Source organism: Ovis aries, chromosome 17 (genome assembly GCF_016772045.2).
Source record: "Ovis aries strain OAR_USU_Benz2616 breed Rambouillet chromosome 17, ARS-UI_Ramb_v3.0, whole genome shotgun sequence".
In the NCBI taxonomy this organism is placed as follows: Eukaryota; Metazoa; Chordata; class Mammalia; order Artiodactyla; family Bovidae; genus Ovis; species Ovis aries.
Genome location: NC_056070.1, coordinates 25660381 through 25677324, shown reverse-complemented (window position 1 = coordinate 25677324; position 16944 = coordinate 25660381).

Sequence of the window (16944 nt, the reverse complement as noted above, 5' to 3'; positions counted from 1 at the left end):
AATCCTATTAGGATTTCTGACACAGAAGGTCAATAATTCTTTATTTCATCCATAATTTTATATTTTATTGTCCTACACCTCTCAAAAGTTTCACAGTTTTGTGGAGAAAATGAAATATCCTATTACTAAACTAGATTGCCATTTTTTGTCTTCTTTATGCTATCGTGAGACTTATTTTTTTCCTCCTCAATTTCATTTTCCACTTGGTAACCTGTCTTTTATCTTTTTGTCCCTAATACTTTATATATAATATTGCACATATAATGCACATTTATTTCCAAAGTTGTATTTATTCATTAAAAAATCTGATTTAATTAAGTGAACTCAATTTTTTTTTAATGGTAAGTTTTTAAACTACTTATCTAACATGCCTTTTTGTGTCTTTTTCATGTTTTGAAAGTAATGAGCAATGCTATTTTGTATTATGTTTTCAGTAATTCTATGAAAATATAAGTAAATTTAAGTAAAATTAATCCATTATCAATTTTTTAAAGTTACATATTGGGAAATTGAAAGAATTCAATTCCTAAAATGTACTTTGAAACAAATGCAAAGGTGTTTCCTGTTTTTAATTAGGAAAGTAGTTTTTATAGAAAAAGCTAGTAAGACATAGCCTGATGTTCTGGCCAGACTGAGATGCTATTTTCTGTGACATTGGGCAAATTGTCAGGCTTAATAATTAATAATATATGCAAGGAATTTTATAGTTTAGAAAGTCTTTCAAGCAATGTACTAGAGCGTCACAAAACACTAATACAGAGTGAAGTAAGCCAGAAAGAAAAACACCAATACAGTATACTAACACATATATATGGAATTTAGGAAGATGGCAATGACGACCCTGTATGCAAGACAGGGAAAGAGACACAGATGTGTATAACGGATTTTTGGACTCAGAGGGAGAGGGAGAGGGTGGGATGATTTGGGAGAATGGTATTCTAACATGTATACTATCATGTGAATTGAATCGCCAGTCTATGTCTGACACAGGATGCAGCATGCTTGGGGCTGGTGCATGGGGATGACCCAGAAAGATGTTATGGGGAGGGAGGTGGGAGGGGGGTTCATGTTTGGGAATGCATGTAAGAATTAAAGATTTTAAAATTTAAAAATAAAAACTAAAAAAAAAAAAAAGAAAGAACAAATTGATATTTAGAATGTTATATAATATGTATAAACATTATAAAATATTTTCTTAGCAAAATAGTCAATAGAACTCAAGTCTGGCTTCTTATCCCATGTATTTTCAATTATGGAATTCTGTCTTATTTAAATCAAGTCAATGACTCTGTTTCCAAGTATATTAAAATTATATGCCATTCACAAAAATGAACAGCTACTTCATAGTGTTATTATGGGGAAAATATAAAAGAAAAAAATGCAAAGTTTATTTTAAAATTATAGAACACTACCTCTTCATATTTTATTTTTATTGTTCCTCTTGTCTTTTTAAAAACAAATGGTCAAAATATATCAATTAAAAACAGATATTGTGAAGATTATACAATATGAACCAACTATATTTGCTATCCACAGGCAATTTGCTTCAAACACAGTATGATGATATAGGCAAGTTGAAAGTAAAGGGATGAATGAATCATATAAACAGTGATCAAATAGGAAAATGAGTAGAAATATTAATATCAGATCAAGTAGAAACAAAGTAAATATCAGGCAGAAATAGATAACATATCATGATAGAAGGAGAAGGCAGTGGCACCCCAATCCAGTACTCTTGCCTGGAAAATCCCATGGACAGAGGAGCCTGGTGGGCTGCAGTCCATAGGGTCGCTAAAAATCGGACACGACTGAGCAACTTCACTTTCACTTTTCATTTTCATGCATTGGAGAAGGAAATGGCAACCCACTCCAGTGTTCTTGCCTGGAGAATCTCAGGGATGGTGGGAGCCTGGTGGGCTGCCGTTTATGGGGTCGCACAGAGTCGGACACGACTGAAGCGACTTAGCAACAGCAGCAATGATAGAAGGGTATAGCCATAAAAAAGACATGGAAATTCTAAATGAATATTCACCAAAAAACAGAGCTGCAAAATATATGAAACAAATGCCGACTGACCTAAAAGAAAGGGACAAATATATAATTATATGGAAGACATCAATACTCTTCTCTGAACATTTGCTAGAACAGCTAGACAGAAAATCAGCAAGGATGTGTAAGAACAACACCACCATCAAAAAAGAGGACCCAATTGATATGTACAAAATACTTATTTATAAGTATAGAAAATTCCGGTGAAGAGGAGAACACACACATTCATTTCATTAGCCTATGAAACTTCCCTGGTGGTTCAGATGGTAAAGAATCTGCCTGCAATGCAGAAGACCTGGTTTCAATTCCTGGGTCAGAAAGATCCCTGAAGAAGGGAAAGACAACCCACTTCAGTATTCTTGCCTGGAAAATTCCATGGACAGAGGAATCTGGCAGGCAACAGTCCATGGGATCACAAAGAGTTGTACAACAATGAGCAATTAAACATGTATGAAACATGTACCAAGATAGACCATATTCTCAACCATAGAGCAAATCTTGACAAATGTAAAAACAAAATAAAATCATGCAAAGTATGTTGTTCAATTACCATGGAAACAAAGAAATCTGTCATTATAGATAACACAAAAATATCCAAACACATGGGATCTAAATAATACATATCTACTTGACCTATAGGTCAAAGAAAAAGTCTCAGGAATATCAAATAATCCATTGAATGGAATAAAAATGAAAATACAACAGAACAAATTTGTGAGCATAGCTCAACCAATGCTGATAAGAAATGCCAATGTTGGGGAAAAAAATCAAATAATTGAATAAATAATTGAAGCTCTCACCTCAAGAATCTAAAAAAAGAGGAACAAAATAAGTCCAAGCAGAAGGAAAGAAAAAAATAAACGTAAGAGCAGAAATCACTGAAATTGATAACAGAAACACAATAGATAAAAATCTATATAAAAAAGGATCATAATTTTTAAAAGTTTAATAAATTTGAGAAACCCCTAACAAGACTAACAAAGAAAGCAAGAGAGATGACAAACTCCCACTATCAGGAAGGAAACAAGGGTATCACCACATACCCTGCATATTTGACAAGAATATGGGAATACAACAAAAAATGCTACATAGGGGAGAACAAGATGGTGGAGGAGTAAGTGGACATGGAGTAGTACATCTCTCTCCACGCATACATCAGGAATACACCTTCAGACACAGAAGTGCATGCAGATTACTAGCTGAGAGCAGACAGGAGTATCTGACCAGCAGAAAATAATATATAGAACCATGCAAAACTTGCTAGGATGCTAGTAAGACTGGAAAACAGGAATGCTAGTAAGACTGGACCTGCCCTTGGCGGGTAGGGGAACTGAAGCAGGGGTCTGATCCCCACAAAAGGGCAATTGTCTGAGTCAGAGGAGAAACACTGAAAGCTGAAAATGAAACAGCTGATTTGTGGCAGCCTAAAGAAATGTAGTACTTGCTGCAGCCTACATACGCTGGACAGAGCTGCAGGTCCCCTGGAAGGCTCAGGAGCTGGGAGCTGGAGTTTGGAGATTGCGGAGCAATCCCAGAGTGAGAGCTGCTATTGACTGCAGAGAGACAGATCGAGGGGATGTGAGGGAGGAGATTGTGGTGGGAAATGCTCATAGAGGAAAGCCAAGCAGCCAGGGAAGCAAGGCTATACTGCTGAGTCACGTACAGGAGGTGGAGCCATCACCATAGCCTCTCTCTCCCCATGTGCCAGCACTGGCAGCTGAACAATAGGGAGGCCAGCCCAACAAAGGCCTCACACACTGAACCATAGAGTAGGAACCCCACCCAGGGTGCTACTTTAAGTGACTGATGCAACGATCTACAGAATAGGACCCCAGCCAGGGGCCCCTCTATGTACCTGATGCACTGAACAACAGAGAAGGACCCCAGGCAACGGAACCCTCTAAGTCCCTGAATGGGTGGAGTTACGGAGAAAGACTGGCCAAAGAGGCCTTCTGATGGCCAGTTACAGAAGGCTCAAAAAAAGACTTTGATAGGGCCATAACTCCTGTAGTGGAGGCAGTCTATGTCCCTGCACACTTGGAGCCACCAGAGTCCCTGCAAGCCAAGCAGCTGCACCACCTTCACGCTTATTCTCACTGGGGCAGAGCTACCACAAGCAAAAAAGTCTTGTGTCTATGTGCACAGGGTCACTTTCGTCGTGTCTCTTTGTGACCTGGTAGACTGTGGCCTGCCAGCCTTCTCTGTCAAGGGGGTGCTCCAGAGTGTACTGGCCAATACTGGTTGCCATACCCTTCTAGAGCAATATATTTCCTATTGCCCAAGCCATCAACTCCCCTGAGTACCTGGTGCTGCCAGAACCACTGCAACCCAAGCAGATGAACCACCTCCACACCTGGCCTTCAGGGGCAAACCAAATCTTCCAAGGCAGCCTCAAGAGCAAAACCCAGAGGTAGAAATAAAACCACAACTGAAACCTGGGGGCAGTGTGACTAAGGAAGAAGACCAAAACCTTCCCACCAGGTGTACAAACAGCAGATTAAATCCACAGTATCAACTAGGCAAACTCTGGGTTTATGGAATATATAAAAGGACATTGAGAGCTCTCAAAAGAAAACACACAGTTCTGATAGCTGTGGACATTGGAGGCAAGAACACACAGGAGTAGGACCAGATTAGAATCTGAGCTGCCCCCACAGCAGGTCCAGAGAGCAGCACAGTGTTGGAGGGCATCCTAGGGAGGTGAGGTGGACTGTGACTCCCAGTGAGGGAAAGGATTCTGACAGCAGTGATGCAAGAAAGACATTTATTATTCTTCTGTTTTGAATTGTTCTGTAGATTCTTTTGGATTTTTTTTGTCCTCCCCCCTCCCACCCTGCTTTGTTGTAGTTGTTAATTTGATTGACACTATGAAATCTAATAAAGTTTTTGACCTTTTTTTTTTTCTCAGTCATATGTTTTATTGTTATAAACTTCTGCCTCTATGTTGGGCTTTTGCAGTTCTGTAGCATTTTCCTTTTTTTTTTTTTTAATTTTCCTTTTCTCTTTTTTTAATTTTAATTTTTAACTTTTTAAACCTATTATTATTTTTTCTACATTTACTCCTTTGTTTGCTTCTCCTACTGTTCTTTTCCCCATGCATTTATTCTTTAATTCATATAAATCTTCTTTATCTTCTATTTAACTTTGCATATCTATTATTTTTTTCTTTTCTTTCTTTCCTTTCCTTGTCACATTATTTGTTAGTTTTATTTTCATTGCTTTATTCACCACACGAAAGTTTGCTTTAGTTTTGTTTTCCAGTTTATGCTCTAGTTAGTTTTGTTGTTAACTAGTAGATATAATTTTTGGTTTCCTTTGTTCACCAGGTCAACTTACTGTACTTTATTTGTTGTTGTGGGACTGCTTTGATTTTGCTTATGGATGTATATGTATATGTGTATATTCAGTCACACTTTTGATTATTGTTTTAAACCTCTACCTTTATATTGGGCTTTTGCAGTACTATGGAGTTTTCCTTTTTTTTTTTTTTTTAACCTTTTTTCTTTCTTCTTCCTTTTTCCTTTTTTTCTTTTCTCTTTTTTAATTTTAATTTTTAGTTTTTTAAACTGATTATATTTTTTCTACATTTATTCCTTTGCTTGCCTTTCCTACTGTTCATTTCCCCTTGCAGTTAATCTTTAATATATATAAATCTTCTTCATGTATTTCTATTTAACTTTGCATATCTATTCTATCTTCCTTTCCTTTCCTCTCAACATATGTCTTAGTTTTATTTTCTTTGCTTTATTCCCCACTTGACACCTTGCTTTAGTTTTGTTTTCTAGCTTATGCTTTAGTTAGTTTTGTTCTTAAGTGGTAAATATAATTTTGAATTCCTTTGTTTGCCAAGTCAATCTACTGTACTTTACTCTTGTTGGACCATTTCAAATTTGCTTAGGGATGTATATGTATATGTGTATATGCCATTATTTTAATTATTATTTGCTGATTTTGTAACTTCCATTTGTCTGGTGTTCCTCTTTGGTTTCTTGTTTTGGGGTATTTTTTAAATCTCACTTAATACCACAACAAACCACTTGTGGAATCTTGGTTCCTCACCAGAGATCAAGCTCTAAGCGTGTGGAATAGGAGCACTGACTCCAACACTCTAGACTATCAGAAAACTAACCTTAGGGAGTATCAAATAGTGAGAACTCACACAAAGGAAACCACTTGAATATAAGATGTGGCATCACCCAACCACCAGTAGCACCCTGTGCAGGACACCTCATCTAAACAACAAATAAAAAACAAATACATACCCAATCATCAGCAGACAAGATTACCACTTCACTCAGCCTTGCCCCTCAGAGAAAAAACAAACAAGAAAAAACTCAGCACAAATCTCAGCCTATATGAAGCTTAAACAGATCACTGGACCAAACTGAGGGGGGCAGAAACCAAAAGGAAGAAAGAATTCAATCTTGAAGCTTGGGGAAAAGAGACCTCAAATACATTAAGTTTAAAAAAAAAATAATGAAAAGGCAGATAAGTACTATAGAAATGAAGGAACAAGCTAGAAACACAGAAGTCTAAATAATTGAAGAAGAAATATGCAAACTACTTAAAAAAGAATTCAAAATAATGATAGTAAAAACTATCAAAAACCTTGAAAACCAAATGGAGAAAATGCAAGAATCAATTAACAAAGACCTAGAAGAATTAAAGAATGAACATACAGAGACAACACAGTTACTGAAACTAACAATACTCTAGAAGGAATTAATAGCAGAATATCTGAAGCAGAAGAACAAATCAGTGAGCTGGAAGATAAAATGGTGGAAACAAATTCTAAAGAGCAGAATAAAGTAAAATGAAAGAAAAGAACTGAGGATAATTTCAGAGACCTCTGGGAAAATATCAAATTCACCAACACTCGAATTATAGGGGTCTCAGAAGAAGAAGAGAACATAAAAAGGTATGAGAAAATTTTTGAAGAGATTATAATTGAACCCACTTCAAACCTAAAAACACATATAGACTGAAAGTGAGAGGATAGAAAAATATATTTCATCCATGCAAATGGGAAGCAAAAAAAGCTGCAGTAGCAATCCTCATATCAGACAAATAGACCTTAAAATAAAGCAGATTACAAGAGATAAGGAAGGACACTACATAATGATCAAGGGATCAATCCAAGAGGAAGACATAACAATTGTAAATATCTATGCACCCAACACAGGAGCACCTCAACACATAAGACAAACACTAACAGACATAAAAGGAGAAATTGACAGTAACATAATAATAGTAGGAGACTTTAACACCCCACTCACACCAATGGACAGATCATCAAAACAGAAAATTAATAAGGGAACACAAGTCTTAAATAATACATTAGCTGAAAAGGATCTCATTGATATCGTCAGAACATTCCAAATGCATAAGAATACACCTTCTTCTCAAGTGCACATGGGACGTTCTCCAGAATAGATCACATCTCGGGTCACAAATCAAACCTCAGTAAAATTTAAGAAAATTGAAATTGTATCAGGCGTTCTCTGATCACAACACTATGAGATTAGATATCAATTACAAGAAAAAAAATAACTGTAAGAAACACAAACACATGGAGACTAAACAACACACTTCTAAATAACCAATAGATTACTGGAGAAATCAAAAGGGAAATCAAAACACTTCTGGAAACAAATTACAATGAAAACATGACAACTCAAAACCTATGGCATGCAGCAAAAGCAGTTCTAAGAGGGAAGTTTACAGCAATATAATCCTACATCAAAAAACAAGAAAAATATCAAATAGACAGCCTAACTTTGCACCTAAAACAACTGGAAAAAGAAGAAGAAGAACAACAACAACAACAACAAAAAAAAAAAACACAAAAGTAGTAGAAGAAATCATAAAGTTCAGAGCAAAATAAATTTAAAAAGAAATAGAAATTATGGCAAAGATTAATAAAAATAAAATCTGATCCTTTGGGAAGATAAATAAAATTGACAAAACTTTAGACAGAATCATCAAGTAAAAAAGAGAGGAGAATCAAATAAACAAAATTAGAAATGACAAAGGAGAGGTTACAACAGATAACGCAAAAACATAAAGGATTACAAGAGACTATTTTGAACAAATTTATGGCAATGAAATGGATAATCTTGAAGAAATGGACAGATTTTTAGAAAAGTTCAATTTTTCAAGACTGAATCAGGAAGAAATAGAAATGATGACCAACCTAATTACAAGCACTGAATTGAAGCTATGATAAAAAATCTCCTAAAAAACAAAAGCCCAGGACCGGATGGCTTCACAGGAGAATTCTATCAAACATTTAGAGAAGAGCTAATGCCTATACTTCGAAAATCCTTTCAAAAAATTGCAGAGGAAGGAATACTTTCAGACTCATTCTATAAGGCCACTGCCACCCTGATACAAAAACCAGGCAAAGACAACACAAAAGGAAAACTACAGACCTAAATCACTGATGAATATAGATGTAAAACTCCTCAACAAAATTTTAGCAAACAGAATTCTGCAAGGCATCAAAAAGCTCATACACTATGAACAAGTCGAGTTTATTCCAGAGAGGAAAGGATTCTTCAATATATGGAAATCAATCATATGACACACCATATTAACAAATTGAAAGATAAAAAACCATATGATCATCTCAATAGATGCAGAAAAAGCCTTTGACAAAATTCAGCACTCATTTATGTTTAAAATTCTTCAAAAAATGGACATAAAAGCAACCTACCTCAAGATAGTAAAGACCTTACATGATAAACCTACAGCAAACATTATTCTCAGTGGTGATAAGCTGAACGAATTCCCTCTAAGATTAGGAACAAGACAAGGGCATCCACTTTCACCACCATTATTCAACATATTTCTGGAAGTCCTAGCTACAGCAATTAGAGAAGAAAAATAAATAAAAGGAAACCAGATCGGAAAAGAAGTAAAGCTCTCACTGTTTGCAGATGACATGATAGTGTATATAGAAAACCCTAAAGATAGCATCAGAAAATTACTAGAGATATTCAGTGAATTTAGCAAGGCAATGGCACCCCAATCCAGTACTCTGGCCTGGAAAATCCCATGGATGGAGGAGCCTGGTAGGCTACAGTCCATGAGGTTGCTAAGAGTCGGACACGACTGAGCGACTTCACTTTCACTTTTCACTTTCATGCATTGGAGAAGGAAATGGCAACCCACTCCAGCGTTCTTGCCTGGAGAATCCCAGGGACAGGGAAGCCTCATGAGCTACTGTCTATGGGGTCGCACAGAGTCGGACATGACTGAAGCGACTTAGCAGCAGCAGCAGCAGCAGCAGCAGCAGCAGCAGCAAAGTTGCAGGATACAAAATCAATACACACAAATCACTTGCATTTCTAAATACTAAAAATGAAAAATCAGAGAGAGCAATTAAGGAATCAATGCCATTCATCATTACAACAAAAAGAATTAAATATGCAGGAATAAACTAACCTAAGAAGACAAACGAATTCTACACAGATTTTTATAAGATATTAATGGTTTTGTCAACCTGCTTATTTAACTTATATGCACAGTACATCATGAGAAACGCTGGCCTGGAAGAAGCACAAGCTGGAATCAAGATTGCCGGGAGAAATATCAATAACCTCATATGCAGATGACACCACCCTTATGGCAGAAAGTGAAGAGGAACTAAAAGCCTCTTGATCAAAGTGAAAGAGTGAAAAAGTTGGCTTAAAGCTCAACATCCAGAAAACCAATATCATGGCATCTGGTCCCATTACTTTATGGGAAATAGGTGGGAAAACAGTGGAAACAGTGTCAGACTTTAACTTTTTTGGCTCCAAAATCACTGCAGATGGTGATTGCAGCCATGAAATTAAAACACACTTGCTTCTTGGAAGGAAAGTTATGACCAACCTAGATAGCATATTCAAAAGCAGAGACATTACTTTGCCAACAAAAGTCCATCTAGTCAAGGCTATGGTTTTTCCAGTGGTCATGTATGGATGTGAGAGTTGGATTGTGAAGAAAGCTGAGTGCTGAAGAACTGATGCTTTTGTACTGTGGTGTTGGAGAAGACTCTTGAGAGTCCCTAGGCTTGCAAGGAGATCCAAGCAGTCCATTCTAAAGGAAATCAGTCCTGGATGTTCATTGGAAGGACTGATGCCAAAGCTGAAACTCCAATACCTTGGCTACCTCATGTGAAGATCTGACACATTGGAAATGACCCTATGCTGGGAGGGACTGGGGGAAGGAGGAGAAGAGGATGACAGAGGATGAGATGGCTGGATTGCATCGCCGACTCGATTGATGTGAGTTTGAGTGAACTCTGGGAGTTGGTGATGGACATGGAGGCCTGGCATGCTGCGATTCACGGGGTCACAAAGAGTCGGACATGACTGAGTGACAGAACTGAACTGAACTGATTCTTCCTACCCAGGCACATAGACTATCTCTCCATTTGTTTATGTCATCTTTGATTACTTTCATTTCAGTTCAGTTCAGTTCAGTCGCTCAGTTGTGTACAACTCTTTGTGACCCCATGATTTGCAGCACTCCAGACCTCCCTGTGCATCATCAACTCCCTGAGTTTACACAAACTCATGTCCATCAAGTCAGTGATACCATCCAGCCATCTCATCCTCTGTCATCCCCTTCTCCTTCTGCCCCCAGTCCCTCCCAGCATCAGAGTCTTTTCCAGTGAGTCAACTCTTTACATTAGGTGGCCAAATACTGGAGTTTCAGCTTTAGCTGAAACTTCCAAAGAATACCCGGGACTGATCTCCTTTAGAATGGACTGGTTGGATCTCCTTGCAGTTCAAAGGACTCTCAAGAGTCTTCTCCAACACCACAGTTCAAAAGCATCAATTCTTCAGTGCTCAGGTTTCCTCACAGTCCAACTCTCACATCCATACATGACCACTGGAAAAACCATAGCCTAGACTAGATGGACCTTTGTTGGCAAATTAATGTCTCTGCTTTTCAATATGCTATCAAGGTTGGTCATAACTTTCCTTCCAAGGAGTAAACGTCTTTTAATTTCATGGCTGTAGTCACCATCTGCAATGATTTTAGAGCCCCCCAAAAATAAAGTCTGAGACTGTTTCCACGGTTTCCTCATCTTTTCCCATGAAGTGATGGGACCAGATACCATGATCTTGGTTTTCTTAATATTGAGCTTTAAGCCAACTTTTTCACTCTCCTCTTTCACTTTCATCAAGAGGCTTTTAGTTCTTCTTCACTTTCTGCCATAAGGGTGGTATCATCTGCATATCTGAGGTTATTGATATTTCTCCTGGCAATCTTGATTCTAGCTTGTGCCTCTTCCAGCCCAGCATTTCTCATGATGTACTCTACATATAAGTTAAATAAGCAAGGTGAAATATACATCCTTCATGTACTTCTTTTCCTATTTGGAACCAGTCTGTTTTTGCATGTCCAGTCTAACTGTTGCTTCCTGACCTGCATATAGGTTTCTCAAGAGGCAGGTCAGATGGTCTGGTATTCCCATCTCTTTCAGAATTTTCCACAGTTTGTTGTGATCTACACAGTCAAAGGCTTTGGCATAGTCAATAAAGCAGAAATAGATGTTTTTCTGGAACTCTCTTGCTTTTTCGATGATCCAGCTGATGTTGGCAATTTGATCTCTGGTTCCTCTGCCTTTTCTAAAACCAGCTTGAACATATGGAAGTTCATGGTTCACATACTGCTGAAATCTAGCTTGGAGAATTTTGAGCATTACTTTACTGGTGTGTGAGATGAGTGCAATTGTGCGGTAGTTTGAGCATTCTTTGGCATTGCTTTCTTATCTCTTCTTACTATTCTTTGGAACTCTGCATTAAGATGCTTATATCTTTCATTTTCTCCTTTGCTTTTGCTTCTCTTCTTTTCACAGCTATTTGTAAGGCCTCCCCAGACAGCCATTTTGCTTTTTTGCATTTCTTTTCCATGGGGATGGTCTTGATCCCTGTCTCCTGTACAATGGCATGAACCGCCGTCCATAGCAGTTCTTCTGCGCTCAGCTTTCTTTATAGTCCAACTCTCACATCCATACATGACTACCAGAAAAACCACAGCTTTGACTAGACAGAACTTTGTGAGCAAAATAATGTCTTTGCTTTTCAATATGCTGTCTAGGTTGGTCACAGCTTTTCTTCCAAGGAGCAAGTGTCTTTTATTTCATGGCTACAGTCACTACCAGCAGCAATTTTGGAGCCCCCATAACTAAAGTCTGTCACTGTTTCCATTGTTTCCCCATCTATTTGCCATGAAGTTGATGGGACCAAAGGCCATGATCTTAGTTTTCTGAATGTTGAGTTTTAAGCCAACTTTTTCACTCTCTTCTTACTTTCATCAAGAGGCACTTTTGTTCTTCTCTGCTTTCTACCATAAGGGTGGTGTCATCTGTGTATCTGAGATTACTGATATTTCTCCCAGCAATCTTGATTCTAGCTTGCACTTCATCCAGCTCACCATTTCACATGATGTATTCTGCATATAAGTTAAATAAGCAGGGTGACAATATACAGCCTTGATGTATTTCTTTCCCTATTTGGAACCAGTCTGTTGTTCCAAGTCCAATTTTAACCGTTCCCTTTTGATCCGCATACAGATTTCTCCAGAGGGAGGTAAGGTGGTCTGGTATTTCCATGTCTTTAAGAATTTTCCAGAGTCTGTTGGGATCCACACAAGGATTTGGTGTAATCAATAAAGCAGAAGTAGATGTTTTTCTGGAATTCTCTTGCTTTTTCAATGATCCAATGGATGTTGGCAATTTGATCTCTGGTTTCTCTGCTTTTTCTAAATCCAGCTTGAATATCTGGAAGTTCACAGTTCACATATGGTTGAAGATTGGCTTGGAGAATTTTGAGCATTACTTTGCTAGCATGTGAGATGAGTGCAATTATGCAGTAGTTTTAACATTCTTTGGCATGGCTTTTCTTTGGGAGTGGAATGGAAACTGATCTTTTCCAGTCCTGTGGCCACTGCTGAGTTTTCCAAATTTGCTGGTGTATTGAGTGCAACACTTTCACAGCATTGAAAGGTTGTTGTTGAATCATGCAAAGACACCGGGATTCTTGGCCGCCAGAGGAGAAGAATTCAATCCGGAGCCAGAGATGAGGCTTGACCGCTCAGAGCTTTTGTGTAATACAATTTTATTAAAGTATAAATGAGATAGAGAAAGCTTCCAACATAGGCATCAGAAGGGGGCAGAAAGAGTACCCCCCTGCTAGTCTTCAGCTGGGTATTATATAGTTACTAGCAGTCTGTTAATGAAAGAAAGAAATGTCTTAAGACTCAGAATGGCACCAGGCCCCTCACCCATAAGATGCATTTTGGGATAATCTTGGCACCAAATGGTTCATCCTGGCCATAAAATGATTAATTTAAATCTTGAAGAAGGACAGATCACCATACAAATAGTTTCGTTTACATAGATTAGGGGAATAATATGTGAGTATAATATACTGGTTTGTCAAGTAGGTTCTGAGCCAAGAGGAGGAACCAACTTAAAGACATAGTTTGGGGTAAATGCATAGTACATTAGCATAACTTAAGATAAACATTTCCATAAGAGAAATGCATTGGTTATCTCTAGGTTTGAGAATAGTTAACTTCAGGTGAAACCAGGTGTCATTATGGCAACACGGTATTTTAAGAGAAACCTCCTTTTAAATTTGTATAGAGAAGGAAAAAATATCATTAGTTTGTTTCCTCCTGCTCTTAAGAGAGATAAAAATGTCTGACACTTGCAGGCTATGTGCTCCATTTGGAGACCTCTGGCCTTCCTGCCTGTTACCCTCTCAGCATCATCTTTTAGGATTTGAAATAGCTCAACTGGAATTCCATCATATCCGCCAGCATCTCGTAATGATGCTTCCTAAGGGCCACTTGACTTTGAATTCCAGGATGTCTGGCAGCACTATTTACAGCAGCTAGAACATGGAAGCAACCTAGACGTCCATCAACATATGAATGGATAAAGAAGTTGTAGTACATATACACAATGGAATATTACTCAGCCATAAATTGAATTCATTTGAGTCACTTCTAACGAGGTAAATGAACATAAAATCCATTATACAGAGTGAAGTAAATTAGAAAGAGTAGGATAAATATTGTATTCTAGTGCATATATACTGAATCTAGAAAAATGGTACTGAAGAATTTATTTACAGGGGAGCAATGGAGAAATAGACATAGAGAATAGAATTTAGACATGGGGAGAGGGCAAGAGAGGGTGAGGTGTATGGAATAGTAACATGGAAACTTACATTACTATATGTAAAATAGATAGCCAATTGGAATTTACTGTATGTCTCAGGAAACTCAAACAGGGGCTCTGTATCAACCTAGAGGGGTTGGATGGGGAGGGAGATGGGAGAGAGGTTCAGAAGGTCGGGGCTATATGTATACCTATGGCTGATTCATGTTGAGGTTTGACAGAAAATAGAAAAATTCTGTAAAGCAATTATCCTTCAATAGATAAATAAATAAATAAAATTTTAAAAATGCTACATACATGAATTTGATAAATCAGAAAAAATGGGGCAACTCTTTGAATACAAACTATCACAATGCACTCAATAAGAAATTGATACAATGAGTAGTCCTACAGCTTTTAATTAAATTGAGTCTTTAATTAAAACAATCCCAATGTCATTTTTAATTAAAAGCACAAAGCCCAAATGGTTTTGCAAAAAACTATGAACAAACGTTTAAAGAATTAGCGTAAATTATACACAATCCCTTTCAGAAAACTGGTGATGAGGAAATATTTCCTATTTTATATTATGATGCTAGCATTATCCTGATATCAAAATCAGACAAAACCACTACAAAATCAAACAAAGTCCCCTACATTTTAATATTAAAATAAAGTAAAAAACGAGCAAATACTTTTAAATATTAAAATGTTTGGAAGTTTAAAAAATAATTCTAAAATCCATCTCTAATGTCTCTTTTTGATGTTGATGCAGAAAATTCTAAGAAATACTTTAAAATTTACTGTGATTGTATTAAAAATAATAAGTACATTTTATAATTATACAAGACATGTGGTCATTACATAAAAGCCTAATGTAATCCATAACCCCAAGTAAATAATTTTATAATCAAATAAAAACATTTATAACAGAATCATAAATTATAACATTCATATGAATAAATTTAATGATATATGAACAAGCCCTCTCCACTATAAACTAGAAGTTTCCAATAGAATACAACCTACATTTACACTCTGATTTAATTATTTCAATCCTAGGTATTTATCTGAACAAACAAAAAACACAACCATCACTACCACAAAAACAAAACAAAAAGACAGTCTCGGATACATAAAAACCCAAGTTCATGCCAGCAGCCATATGACTGCCTACAAATTCTACTGGGAGAAGTAAACCAGAAACAGGAAATTAATTAAAATAAAATTTTGTGATAAGAAAATTATAGAGGAACTGACATGTAAAGGCCACTGAATCAGTTTAACACATAATTAAGAGAGCAGAACTAGATATTTCAGGCACAAAATATCATCTGAGTTTTAAAATATTTAAAAACAAAATTTACTCTTTAAAAGATTAACAGCTTAGTTAATTCTATTTAAATTTTAAGTGAATATTTTATAAGATATATATCACAAAAAATGGACATTTTTGAAGGAAATAATCCCAATCTCTTTTCCAACTCTTTACTTTCCATTATATGTTTTTCTCCAGGGTTTACTTTACACATTTAATTTATTGCAATCTTCTTCAGATTTCATTACAGTGAGATATACTAATTTGATTACAGTGAGATACACTAACTTGATTACAGTGAGATATAGAAGTGTTACTCCTTTATAACCCTGTTTCCTGTTCTTCCTATCAAGACAATTTGTGTATATAATCACATATATAATTATGTTACATATAAAATAACATATGCAATTTACCTATGTACCTATACCTGGGTATATATGTGTGTATGCTAAGTTGCTTCAGTATTGTCCTACTCTTTGAGATCCTATGGACTATAGCTCACCAGGCTCCCCTGTCCATGGGATTGTCCAAGCCTGAATACAGGAGTGGGTTGCCATCTATATAAGGATATATGCAACATATTTATATAGTGTATACATTACACCTACATGTTACAATATATTGCTAAAGTTTTTTGTTTGTATATTTTATATCTGTTAAATCAATTAGAAAAAGAAAGGAAACTAAGCATATATTTATAAATTTTTGTATTTACCTTATATAATTTCTTATTTTATTTATTCGTTCTTGTGGATTCAAAATACCATTCAGTATCTATCAGTAGATAGATTATAGTATCCAATTATAATTCTGCTCCCATTAACTTCTTTGTGAGTTTAAGTAAATAAGTGTTAGTCACTCAGTCATTCCCTACTCTTTGCAATCCCATGGACTGCAGCCCACCAGGCTCCTCTGTCTGTAAGATTTTTCAGGTAAGGATACTGGAGCGGTACCAGGGTCCAGCCCCAGTCGATCCAGGGTGATTCGAAGGTGGGGATGGAGTCAGCCTCCTTGGAAATAACTTATTTAATTACAGATAGAGAGGAATTAGAAAATTAGCAGAGAAAAAGAGGCTGAATAACTTGGTTTTCATGGAATACCAATCACCACCTACATAGGCCGCAGGCGTCTTCCCATTCTCTCGAAGGAGAGGAGGCACTGAGGCCCCCCTGGTCCAATCTAAGAAGCCCAGGCAAAATTAGTAGGCTTGGTGGGTACCCATATACCAGATGGGAAACCGGCCAGAAAATAGTAGGAGAGAAAAAGAGGCTGAATAACTTGGTTTAGATGGAATACCAATAAAATTCCAAGACAAGGAATTTGCACCATCTACGTTGGGCCACCGGTGCCACTTGAATATCGGAAGGTGCCCCTCCTTGGGCTCCTTCTCGTGTGGGCTTGAAAACCAGGA